Genomic DNA, 12,899 nt, shown 5'->3' with positions numbered 1-12,899 from the left:
AACCATCCACTACTCCATTCATCTGGACCATCCAGGGTTGCACGGCACTCATCAGTAAACAACACGGTTTGAAAATTAGTCTTCATGTATTTCTGATCCCACTGCAACCGTTTCTGCTTGTGAGCATTGTTTAGGGGTGGCCGAATAATAGCTTTATGCACACTTGCAAACCTTTGGAGGATCCTACACCTTGAGGTTCGCGGGACTCCAGAGGCACCAGCGGCTTCAAATACCTGTTTGCTGCTTTGCAATGGCATTTTAGCAGCTGCTCTCCTAATCCTATTAATTTGTCTGGCAGAAACCTTCCTCATTTTGGCTTTATCTGAACGAACCCGTCTGTGCTCTGAATCAGCCACAAGTCTTTTCACAGTACGATGATCACGCTTAAGTTTTCTTGAAATATCCAATGTTTTCATACCTTGTCCAAGGTATTGCACTATTTCACGCTTTTCGGCAGCAGAGAGATCCTTTTTCTTTCCCATATTGCTTGAAACCTGTGGCCTGCTTAATAATGTGGAACGTCCTTCTTAAGTAGTTTTCCTTTGATTGGGCACACCTGGCAAATTAATAATTAAATGTTTATGACACTTAAATCCAATGTGCATAATAATTTGGAACACGGTGTATATACATCACACACACTATATATATATATACCCATGTATACATCACAGACACACAAATATGCACGTTACATGCACACATTATGCACATAAAAAAGTACACATTGTAAACAAACATGCACTTACTTTTGTGTAGGATAATTGTGAAGGGAGTTCAGCTGTTGATGGGGTGATGGTCTTCTCTCCAGCACTTCAGCTTACAGCCCAGCACAGAGCCCGCCGACAGTCTCCCCTCCCCCTCCCTCATGTCCCGACTAGTAACGCCAGCAGCAGCAGGAGGAGAGGTTGTGTGAAGAGCGGGGAAGGGGGGCCCGATGGGGAGATTTTACACAGGGAGTGTAGAGGATCTGCCAGACACAGCTTCTGTGTCGACGCCCGTGGGTAATCAGTCTGCACCTGCTCCTATGTCTGTGAGACTGACTCCATGTTCCACCACTCGGGATGGCAGGCTTAGGAGTGGGAGAGCCTATCACAGCCTGGCCAGACGGAGCTAGCTCCCGCCCACTTTCTATTTATACCTGTCTTTCCTGTTCCTCCTTTGCCTGTGATTCTGCTCTGCTTGTTTCCTGGCTCTGCTGCTGCTGCTTGAACTACTGATCCTCTGCTTGTTATTGACCTTGGCTTACTGACCACTCTCCTGCTCAGCGTTTTGTACCTCGTGCACTCCTGGTTTGACTCGGCTCGTTCACTACTCTCGTTGCTCACGGTGTCTCCGTGGGCAGCTGCCCCGTGTACCCTTGTCTGTTTGTCTGTCGCGCACTTACTGAGCGTAGGGACCGTTGCCCAGTTGTACCCCGTCGCCTAGGACGGGTCTTTGCAAGTAGGCAGGGACTGAGTGGCGGGTAGATTAGGGCTCACCTGTCTGTCTCCCTACCCCATCATTACAGGGAGATTTAGTAATAGCAGCACAGATCACAGCTGCTATTACAGTCGGACGGCAGTTCTTAGCTACCGTGCCGGCCGCCCCCTTACAAACGCTGTACCCTGCCACCTGAGCCGAAACTGATCATTTGGATGGCCAGCAGGCGGCCCACTGCTCAGTGGCCCATCTGGCATTTGCCAGAACTGCCAGATGGCCAGTCTGGCCCTGACCCCCGCTCTAACACAAAACACCAGTGATTGTCTGTCTGCTGTCTCTAACATCATGTCCTCTCTCTATCTGAGACAGGATCTTTCTAAAACTGAGCTCCTTGTGTTCCCACCATCTACTAACCTACCTAAACCTGATGTCTCCATCTCAGTGTGTGGCACTACCATAAATCCTAGGCAGCACGCCTACTGTCTTGGGGTTAAGTTCGACTCAGATCTTTTTTTTACTCATTATATTCAATCACTTGAAAGCTCATGTAACATGCACATCAAAAACATCTCCAGAATATGCCCTTTTCTTACTGTGGAAACTCATTGTTGCTCTGATTTATTCTCTTCTTGACTACTGTAACTCATTACTAATCGGGCTTCCCATTCACCAAACTCGTCCATCTGCAATCTATCATGAAATCAGCAGCCAGGCTCATCTTTCTGACCAACCGCTACACCAATACCTCTACCCTGCGCCAGTCCCTGCACTGGACCACTGCAACAATGCCTCTATCCTGTGCCAGTCATTGTACTGGTTGCCCATTCCATTTAGAATTACATTTAAACATATAACTCCTTCCCACAAAGCTCTCCACAGTGCTGCACCTCCTTACATTTCCTCCCTCATCTGTCTACCACCCTACCTGTGCTCTACATTCTGCCAACGACCGTAGATTAACATCCACCATAATCGGAACCTCCCACTCTGTGTCTCTAGAGCCACCTATAGGTGGTTATCTGACCCCAACAGCAGGGGATGTCTATATGAACCAGTGGGCACTACATTCATGATTATACTTATTGAAGCAACTTGTAAAGTGTCATCTGATCTATAGCAAGCAAAGTCCATCCATTGAACTTGATGCTTTGCTTGTCCATTTTTATAAATTACGTTATAACTGAGAATGAATGAACAACATGAAAACCTATTACAACTTCTTCTTATCAATGACCCTGCTAGAAAGTGACGTGACAGTATGTGATCCTTGTAATCTAATATGGCAAGTCCTATTCTTTTTAGCCCAGACAAGTGATGTGGATTTATTACACCCCCAGCACCCAATCACTTTGTGTTCACCCATGTTCATCTGATCAATGACCTGACAGCCTGGCTGGAAAGACATAAATAGTGATGTATTCTGCTTTTTTTTTTTAGACAGGGTTAAAGGTATATACATCTACAGTATCTTACATTTCAGATGAAAATCTGCAATCATTTTATTATGCAAGTTGCATAGAGGCCGGCCTTTTTAAAAAAAATGGTTATATTCTTCTGAGCATTGTGCGGTAGTTGTGAAAATTTGAAATCAAATCATAGAAAGCCTAAAATCTAATCATAGAAATGCAAGAGAACAGCAGCACAAGATCAGATAAATGCTTACAAAAGACCAGATCTGTAGTCCCTTTACAGCAACCAAAACGTAGAGATGGAGGCAGCACTCCTTGTGAATGATCCTTTATTTTCACCTTTGCAAAGTTTTAGCTCATGAAAAGCCTTTCTCAAGCACATATACCATAAATACTGTATATATGGCAAGTAACTGTATCAATAAATCACATCAATCAATAAATAAAGTACAAAATATTGTGAATACAATAGTATATAAAGTGTAAAAGCATATCAGACAAAGCACATACTTTTAAAAGTTATAAAAAGCAGTGCAGAAATACTATTCATATCACCATGTAAATATCCATAATGCTAAAGCGTTAGGATTAGCATAAATAGAGATGAGCGAACCGGGACAACCGAACCCGGTTTCGGTCCGACCATCGGGAAAAGTTCGGTTCGCAGCGAATCCGAACTTCACCGGGTTCGGCCGAACACGTTTTGACCGAACCCGGTCAAAAATATTATACAAATCTGCAGCCACTTGTCTCTATCAATCACTGATAGAGAAAAGAGGCTGCTGATTAAAAATAAAATAAAAAGCATTTCATACGTACCCGGTCGTTGTCTTGGTGACGAGTCCCTCTTCTTCCTCCAGTCCGACCTTCTTTCCTGTGATTGGCTGCAGAGGTCGCGGCAGCCTGTGATTGGCTGCAGCGGTCACATGGGCTGTAACGTCATCCAGTAATGTCGGGCCGGATGTCGAGAGGGACGCGTCACCAAGGCAATGGCCGGGAGACCGGACTGGAGGAAGCAAAAAGTTCTCGGTAAGTATGAACGTCTTTTTTTTTTACAGGTTACTCTATATTCTGATCGGAATTCACTGTCCAGGGTGCTGAAACAGTTACTGCCGATCAATTAACTCTTTCAGCACCCTGGACAGTGACTATTTACTGACGTCGCCTAGCAACGCTGCCGTAATGACGGGTGCACACATGTAGCCACCCGTCATTACGGGGCCTCATGCACACGACCGTAAAAACACCCGTTATTACGGGTCGTAATTACGACCCAAAATAGCGGGCCCATAGACTTCTGTTAGCCACGGGTACCTTCCCGTTTTCTCACGGGAAGGTTCCAGTGCCGTTAAAAAGATAGAACATGTTCTATTTTTTTTATTTTACGGGCCGTTCTCCTATACTTTATAATGGGAGCACGGCTCGGAAAAACGACCGGCTGCCCGTGGCCGGCCATGCCCGGCCGTGCTCATCTCCTGAAATACTCTCTGCTGCTGTGAACTCTGCTCTTACCATTACGTGGTGACTTGCCAATCATGTGAAGGTGTTATTGAGGACAGGAGTGGAGGAGAGGTAACAGACTGAGAGCTACGTAATGGTAAGAGCAGAGTTCACACCAGCACAGAATATTTCAGGAGAGGAGCGTGCAGATGTTGAGGAGTGTATGACGCTGAGAGGCCGCGGCAGCCTGTGATTGGCTGCAGAGGCCGCTGCAGCCTGTGATTGGCTGCAGAGGCGGTCACGTGACATGCGCGACCGCCACTACAGCCTGTGATTGGCTGCAGCGGTGACATGGATGAAACGTCATCACTGGAGGCCGGACAGGAGGAATGTAAGTATGAATGGCGCACGGAAATTACAGGTTCGGTCAGAACTAGTTCGGTCCGAATCGAACTTTTTCGTGAAATTCGGCGAATTAGCCGAACCGAACTTTTCATAAGTTCGCTCATCCCTAAGCATAAACAACCCACAGATGTGAATGTCTTACCAAAACGCTCAAAGCGGCGTCCTCCAAGATCAATTGGGCATGTCTAAAAATTACAGCTAAGTTCCTACAGGAGCAGTGGAGTATTATTGACTCCAAGTGCCATATTAACTGAAGGCAACTATGCCCTATCTCTCAAATGGGAATGCAGTGTGCTTGTATAGGTCAGGAAGAAAACACAGCCTGGTCAAAGTAGCCTATTTGCATATGTGCACTGTTAAACTGCTTGAAAAAGGCTCTTCATGAGATGAAACGTTGCAAAGGTAAAAAAAAAAGGAGTGCTGCCTCCATCTCTACTTTTTGGTCTCTCCTACAATCTTTCCTCATAGCCATAATGAGGCACATCATATACCTCTGATTTTTTTTACACAGTAATATGGTAGTGTTACTGTAGTCACTTTGTCCCGCTCCCGCGCCGCTCTCCCACTTGCAGCCGCTAGCACCCTGCTCACAGAAGCCGGCTGCATCGGTATCAATGACAACAAGCAGCTTTGATGACACCACGTCTGGCGTCAGATTCTGCATGGATCCTCTGCCTGTGTATTGAGGTACATTCCTTATCACTAGCTTGTTATTTCCATGACCCTGATCCTGATTTTAGCCTTTTCTCTGGAATACGCGATTGTCTCGCTCCTTCTTTTTTGTGGCCTGGTACTTGTAGTTTGACCACCTTGTAGTATTGACCCCTGTCTTGTCTCCTGGTTATGTCTCTGTCTTCTCCTCAGGATTGTTGCATCATTGTCCGCTCTTCCTGTAACAACCCCTGACTCTTGCCTGACTCCTGAACCAGATGTTCCTGCAGCACACCTGCTGCCAATCGGTGACTACTCCGGAGATTGCAACCTGAAAATGAGATAGGTAAAGACCATACTCTTTTGCTGGGGTCTTAGGATAAAGGATGGGGAAATTTCTTAGATTCTGCACCTCAGTTTAGTTAGACTTGAAACCAATTGTGGCATAAGTATCCAGTTTTCTGGTGCCATATTTTAAATTACAGAGCCATTCTCCTATAGAAGCTTTGCTTCTATAGGAGAGTATCTCTGACATAAGACCATTAAACACCATCTCCTGTGTCCCCGTTATTCTTTAGTAGGGTTTCATGGTTACTCTTTGAATCTTTTTTTTTATTTTCATTATTGTCTACAATTTATGGCCCGGGCGGCACGGGCCCTCTCCTGCCCGGTGGCGTCGCTAGCACTGGAGGGGGCCTCGGTGCTAGCAACAGCCACATTCGTTTGTATCTGCGTCATCTGGACATAGATACAAATAAATATCATAGGCTGCTGCTGCCTCTCTGAGGGGGCGGTACCGCCACTGAAACCAGCCGCTGCCACCCCCTCATGCACTAATTGTACCTGCGTATAAAGCACGCAGGTACAAATACATGCATTAGCGCTGAATGGCCGGGCTCATTCCGTGCCCGACCATTCATCGCCTTACAATGACGCTGATTGGCAGGGCAAAATGACTTGTCCCACCAATCGGCGCTTTTCAACGACACTAGCGGCACAATGACGTCATCGCGCCGCTTCTGTTGAAGGCGCTGATTGACGGGGCAAGTCACTCTGCCCTGCCAGAAGACAGCATGTCTGCATTTCCACCGGACAGCACGGGAACGGGATCATGTGAGTATGTAAAGTTTTTGGTTTTTCTTGAAGGCTCACAGGCGTATTAGCCGCTGAGACTGGGACTGTTGCTGGTCTAAAGTGTTAAGATAAAAGGTTAGGTAGTTTAGCAGGGGGGGAGGGTTTTCCCTCCCTCCTTTTTTGTGCAGGGTGAGTCAGCTATTTTGAGGTGGGCAGAGGGTTGGGAAGGGGGGGGTGTTTTAGGTTGATTCAGCAAGGTATATAGGTTCCCTTCCCCACCTCATTTACCTCTTTGGCTGAAATTTTCATGGACCGGCAGGAGCTTGTGAGGGCTATTCAGAGCGCCCTGGCGGTAGAAGGGAGTGAGTAGTTGCAGTCGCTCCTTCGGGATGCGACTGTCATATCTGCCCCTTCATCATCTGGCAGGCGACGCTCGGCTCGGACCTCTCGGCTGCCCGCCCGTCTGTCTCCCTCTGACGCAGGTAGTTTGCGGCCTCGGACCTTCAGCTCCGGGGCCACGTGTAGTTCCACCCCTCCCCCGCTGGTCTCAGCGATGCCGGGGTCCATAGAGGGGGATGTCATTCCTCCTACCCCTTGTGCCCGTGTGTTCTCCGGGTTGGGGATTAGGCCCCGCCCTTCATCTGGACAGGGTTCTGTTATGCGGGCGTTAGCCTCGGCCTCTGTGTCTGCAGCTGCAGCTGCTTCCCCTTCCTGAAGTGTCCCCTTCCTGCTGGCTGCTGAAGGTGAGGGGGAGCGAGGGGTAGGTTATTCTGCCCAGTGGGATAGAGAGGTAGAGCAGTTTAGTGGGGCGTGGTTAGACCATTCACCGCCCGAGGATGAGGGGTCAGATGAGGGGTCAGAGATCTTTTTCCCACTGGGTCCCTATAGGTCGCCGGTTCGACAGGTGGTGGCCCCTCCCGCTTTAGTGGTAACCCCATTCCCAGTGCTTCCGTCCGGAGGCCCGAGTTCTTTGTTGTGGGATGGCGGAGCTTGGTCTGGGGTTCCTTCCGGTAGGAATGGCGGTATTAGGTCCTTGTCCTGTCATCGCCAGGGTTCGCTCCGCAGTCGGTTCCACCGTTCCAGCAGGCGGCGGGCTCGGAGGTATCGGCGGTCTCCCTCTGACTCCTACTCCTCGGATGTTTCTCGGGGTTCGGCCATGGGATTCATAGTCGACGCTCTTCAGTAGGGAGTCGGAGGTCCTCGTCACCTGTTTTGGCTGGGCCCCCTGCGCTTCCAGTGCCAGCACCCGCGGTGGCGGCTTCAGCTGTTCCAGTTGCTATGCCTTCTCCTGGCCATTGTGAGTCTGACTGCCTCCGGGCATGGAATACTAATAACATGTCTGATGCTAATTTGTTGTCTGTTGTGCGATCTCTGTTAGCTGTTGTTCCATCTCCTACGGCTGTAGTTGCTAAGGCCATGGTTGAGGCTTCTACGTCCCCTTCGACACCTGCAGTGCCCGCTTTCAGAGATACGTATTTTTGTAGTGTTTCGCCTTTGGGAGCTCATGTGTCTGGTGAGGTTCGTGATAAAATTGGTAAAAATCAATATATTGATATTTGGTCCCTTTTGTCGGTCGATTCGTCGACAGTACATAAGGAGCGCCATTTTGAGCGGGGCGTTCTGAGCAAGCCTAGGGTTATGAAGTAATATAAGAATTGGCTGCAGGCCTTTGCGATTTTAGGGGGGGTGTTTAGTCAGTGCCGCTGTAATGACGGGGGGTAGGGAAACGGACAAGTGAGCCCTAGTCTACCCGCCACTCTGTCCCTGCCTACTTGCAACGACCCGCCCTAGGCGACGGGGTACAACTGGGCGGCGGTCCCTGCGCTCAGTAAGTGCACGACAAACACGACAAACATACAAGGGAATACAAGCAAGGGAAAGGGGCAGTTGCCCACGGCAACACCGTGAGCAACCAGAGTGGTGAACGAGCCGAGTCAAGCCAGGAGTGTGCGAGGTACCAAACGAAGAGCAGAAGAGTAGTCAGTAAGCCAGGGTCTGTATGGAGCAGGATCAAAATAGAAGGAGATGTAGCTGGGCCAGGAAACCACACGAAAAGAATCACAAGCACCGAGGGACAGGAAGGGCAGGCTTAAATAGACCGAGGGCGGGAGCTAGCTGAGTCTAGCCAGGTTGCGATAGGCTCTCCCACTCCTAAGCCTGCCAGCCTGAGTGGTGGAAGCTGGAGTCAGTCTCAGGGATGTAGATTCAGGTGCTGACTGATTAATTATGGGAGTTAACCCCGAAGCTGTGCCTGGCAGATCCTTTACAGCCGCCCTGATTATGCGGGTCAGTTGTTTGTGTATTTGGATATTATTTTCAGTGCGTATAAATCTCATGGCGGAACTGCGTGGTGGCGATACGATGAGGAGTTCCGGAGGCGGCTGGGTTAGAGGCCGGATGTTGGGTGGGATACCAAAGCCACCAACGTATGGTTGCGTTTAATGATGTCTCAGCGGCCCTCTCAGCCGGCCGCCCCCGCCTCCTCCTCTCCCGCTGGGTTGGGGGCTAGCGGGGGTGTCGGGGGAATGCGCAGAGCGGGTGCATGTTGGCTCTTTAACGAAGGGCATTGCTGCTTTTACGCGTCTTGTAAGTTCAAGCACGAGTGCTCCACTTGTGCTGGACCCCATTCCGCCATTAGATGCTCCCGGAGGGTCAGGGGGCCCTGCAGGTGTTGGTCGGGGGAGGACAGCGGTGCGCATGTCTGTGATGCTCCCGTGGATAGACCGGTATCTCAAGAAGGCGGAGGCCGCCCTGCTTAGGGTTTGTTTTTGTTATGGTTTTTTCACTCCGTTTGTGGCTCAGGGCACCCCGGTTTTGTCGCGGAATTTGAAATCGGCTTTTGAATTTCCTGATGCGATTAGGGATAAGGTGGCGAAGGAAGTCGAGTTCGGCCGGATGGCCAATCCGTTTTCGGTCTTGCCTTTTTCTAACCTTCGTGTGTCCCTGCTCGGCGTGGTTCCTAAGAAGGAGCCCGGTAAATTTCGCCTCATTCATCATCTTTCTTATCCTAGAGGAAGGTCGGTGAATGATGGTATTGTCAAGTCCGTATTTCACACCGAATAACCACCTCTGTAAATTGAAAGCTGAAGGCATGCCTGGAAAGAAGTAAACCAGCCAAAGATGTTTGGTACACAGCTTCCCTTGATCAGACAAGGAGAGAACTCAACTTTATTCAGAACAAAGAAACACACAGCGTAAAGACACATGTCCCTCCCTAGAGATGTGGGACTTGCTTAAGTCCCATTGGCTCCTCAGCTGTACGTTCTCCTGTACATTCTTCTGCACACTCCTCTTTGCATTCCAGGATAATATTTTTCAAACAATATACATGGTAATGATCCCTGACAGTATTAGCAGCGAAATTGCGGCAGTGTCGTATGTTTACTTTGATCGGGCTGTTGATTTGGTGTGTCGGGCGGGGGCAGGCGCCCTTATGGCTAAGTCTGATATTGCGTCCGCTTTTCGTTTGTTCCCTTCCCCACCTCACTTACCTCTTTGGCTGAAATTTTCCCTCCCTCCCTCCCTGTTGCTGGTGCGGTGTGGTTTTGGGGTTTTGTTCTGTAGATTTTGAATTTTATTTGTGATTTATTTATTTTGCTGTTCTTGCTTTTAAAACAAAAACTAAAATGTAACAAAATAAATAAAAATAAATAAATAAATATATATATATAACATTATATTTATATGTAAAAAACTAAATAAATAAAATGAATGTACCAAAAAAAACAAAACGATTATTTATGAATCATAATTTGGTTGCATTTGACTGATGTTTATATTTCCATGCGCTGATTGTTTCTGTTTCTTTCTGACATTCTAGTTGTTGGTGTTATTTTGTTGTATGATTTGTTTTGTCACAGCTGGCGGTATTTTAAGGGGTATTTACCTACATGTCCTTGGGATAGGCAGGAATACGGATTTTCACTGACCCCTGTTAAGGTCATTAGGAGTTGGTATTTTTGATAAAGTTAATAACATGTTATTCAAATTAATAAAGCTGTGGCCAACCCCCGGGTCAACCCCACTTTCAAAGAAGTCATGTGTCGGTGTTTAATTATTAAAGGGTTACTTCATTTTTAGCTAACTACCTGTGGTTTTAAGTAATTCATATGCATACAGCAGGGCCGCCATCAGGGGGGTATTAGGGGTAGTGGTGTGAGGGGCCCGGCCAAACCTAACTGAAAGGGGGGCCCGGCAACTGCCGCAACATTCTTTTGGTAGGAAAAAACGGGCCCCTGTAATGGGGCCCGTTTTTTTCATCAAAAGAATGTCGTGAGCTGCTGCTGCTGCTGCGGGCCCCCTCCCCTCGTCATGGGGGGCCGTCAAACAGTGCGCCCGCGCGCGCGCACCCGATCGCGCGCACAAGGAAACTCCCGCGCGTGCGCACTCGCGAGCGCGCACCCACGAACGCCCGCACCCGCGATCGGCCGCGCGCGCACCCGCGATCGGCCGCGCGCGCACCCGCGATCGGCCGCGCGCGCACCCGCGAACAAAGCGCGCGCAGCCGCGGACACACATGGACAAAACTTACCTGGAGCCTGGCTGGAGGTGAAGGACTGGACGTCTGGACCGAAGACCTCGCCGGAAGAGGACTTGAGTGGGAGCAGCTCTTCTGACACGGTGAGTAAATTATCTCAAAGTGCTGTTTATGTATGGCCCTGTTCACACAGTATTTTGCAGGCAAAAAAAAATCTGCCTCAAAATTCCTTAAAGAATTTTGAGGCAGATTTTGACCTGCCCACACTATCTTGCCGCGTTTTTTTGCTGCGTTTTTTGCTCGCGGCGATTGAGGACAGCAGACAAAAAACGCAGCGAAAAATGCATTTTCTGCCTCCCATTGATTTCGATGGGAGGTCAGAGGCGGAACCGCGGCAAGAAAGGACGTGCTGCTTTTTCTTTTTTCCGCGACTGGCTCCCATTGATTTCAGATTAAATCAATGGGAGGCGGTTTTGGAAGTTTTTTGGTGCTGATTCTGACGCAGCGTCCGAGTCAATATCAAGGCCCAAAAACTCTGTGAACTGGGCCTTATTGTTAGGGCTTATTCAGACGAACGTGTAATACATTCGTGCATCGTGCGTGATTTTCACGCGCCTCGCACGGACCTATGTTACTCTATGGGGCCGTGCTGACTGTCAGTGATTTTCACGCAGCGTGTGTCCGTGTGTCCGCTGCGTAAAACTCACGACAAGTCCTATATTTGTGCATTGTTGGCGCATCACGCACCCATTGAAGTCAATGGGTGCGTGAAAATCACGCCCAGCACTTCCGCAGCCGTATAAACTATGAATGAAAACAGAAAAGCACCACGTGCTACAAACATACAAACAGAGTGTCATAATGATGGCGGCTGCACGAAAATCACGCAGCCACGCATCATACGCTGCTGACACACGGAGCGGTTATGGACCTTTTGCATGCGCAAAACGCCACGTTTTTTGCGCGTGCAAAAAGCACATGCTCGTGTGAATCCGGCCTTAGGGTAGGAACACACTAGGCATGAACACTGCGGATTTTATGCAACACATTTTATTGTGGAAAATCTGCAGCGTATTACAGTCGCAGCAGAGTGGGTCAGATATGAACAAATCTCATCCACACGCTGCAAAAATAATGGACCTGCAGTGTGACTTTTGGCTTTTTAAGCCGCAGCGTGTCAATTTATTCTGTGGAATCGCTGCTCCTCTGTTGCGGTTCTGCCGCAAAAATCACAAATGAGAAAAAAAAAAGGTACTTTTTTAAATTGATAAAAAGTTTAGACTTACCCCGGCCGTAGTCCTGGTGACGCGATCCTCTATTCTTAGCGCAGCCCGGCCTCCTGTCATGACGTTTCATCCCATGTGACTGCTGCAGCGGTCACATGGTCTACAGCGTCATCCCAGGAGGCGGGGCTACGTTCAGAAGAGAGAGATGCGTCACCTAAACTACGGCCGGGGCAAGTCTAAACTTTTTTTTCCCTGCAGGATTCCCGCAGCGGACACGCCTCACCAAACCTGCGCCACTATTTGGTGCGGTTTTGCTGGCAGAATTCCCTGCGGCTACTGGGGCGGATAAGCTGTGTAGTTTTACTCAGCATATCCGCCTAGTGTGTCCCTTATGATGTCGCTCCTGGAGCTGCTGCCGGTCTCTAAATAGGCAGTTGGTTCAGTAGAATTTGGAATTATTTTTTTTTGTGTACCAGCTTAAAAAAATACAAAACTTTTGTGTTATGGCCTGTTCACATCACCGTTCGCTTCCGCTCCGGGGTTCCGTCTGAGGTTTCTGTCGGGTGAACCCCACAACGGAAAGTGAAAGTGACAGAACAGCTTCCGTTTCCATCACCATTAGCGCAGTCGACTACGCTATTGATTCCGTCCGAAAACCAGCCGGAATGGTGACGAACGGAAACCATTAGCGATGTTTCCGTCACCATTGAGATCAATGGTGACTGAAACGGAAGCTGTGCTGTCACTTTCACTTTCAGTTGCGGGGTTCACCCGACAGAAACCTCAGACGGAACC

Source organism: Rhinoderma darwinii, chromosome 3 (genome assembly GCF_050947455.1).
Source record: "Rhinoderma darwinii isolate aRhiDar2 chromosome 3, aRhiDar2.hap1, whole genome shotgun sequence".
Taxonomy (NCBI): Eukaryota; Metazoa; Chordata; class Amphibia; order Anura; family Rhinodermatidae; genus Rhinoderma; species Rhinoderma darwinii.
This window is presented reverse-complemented; position numbering follows the sequence as displayed.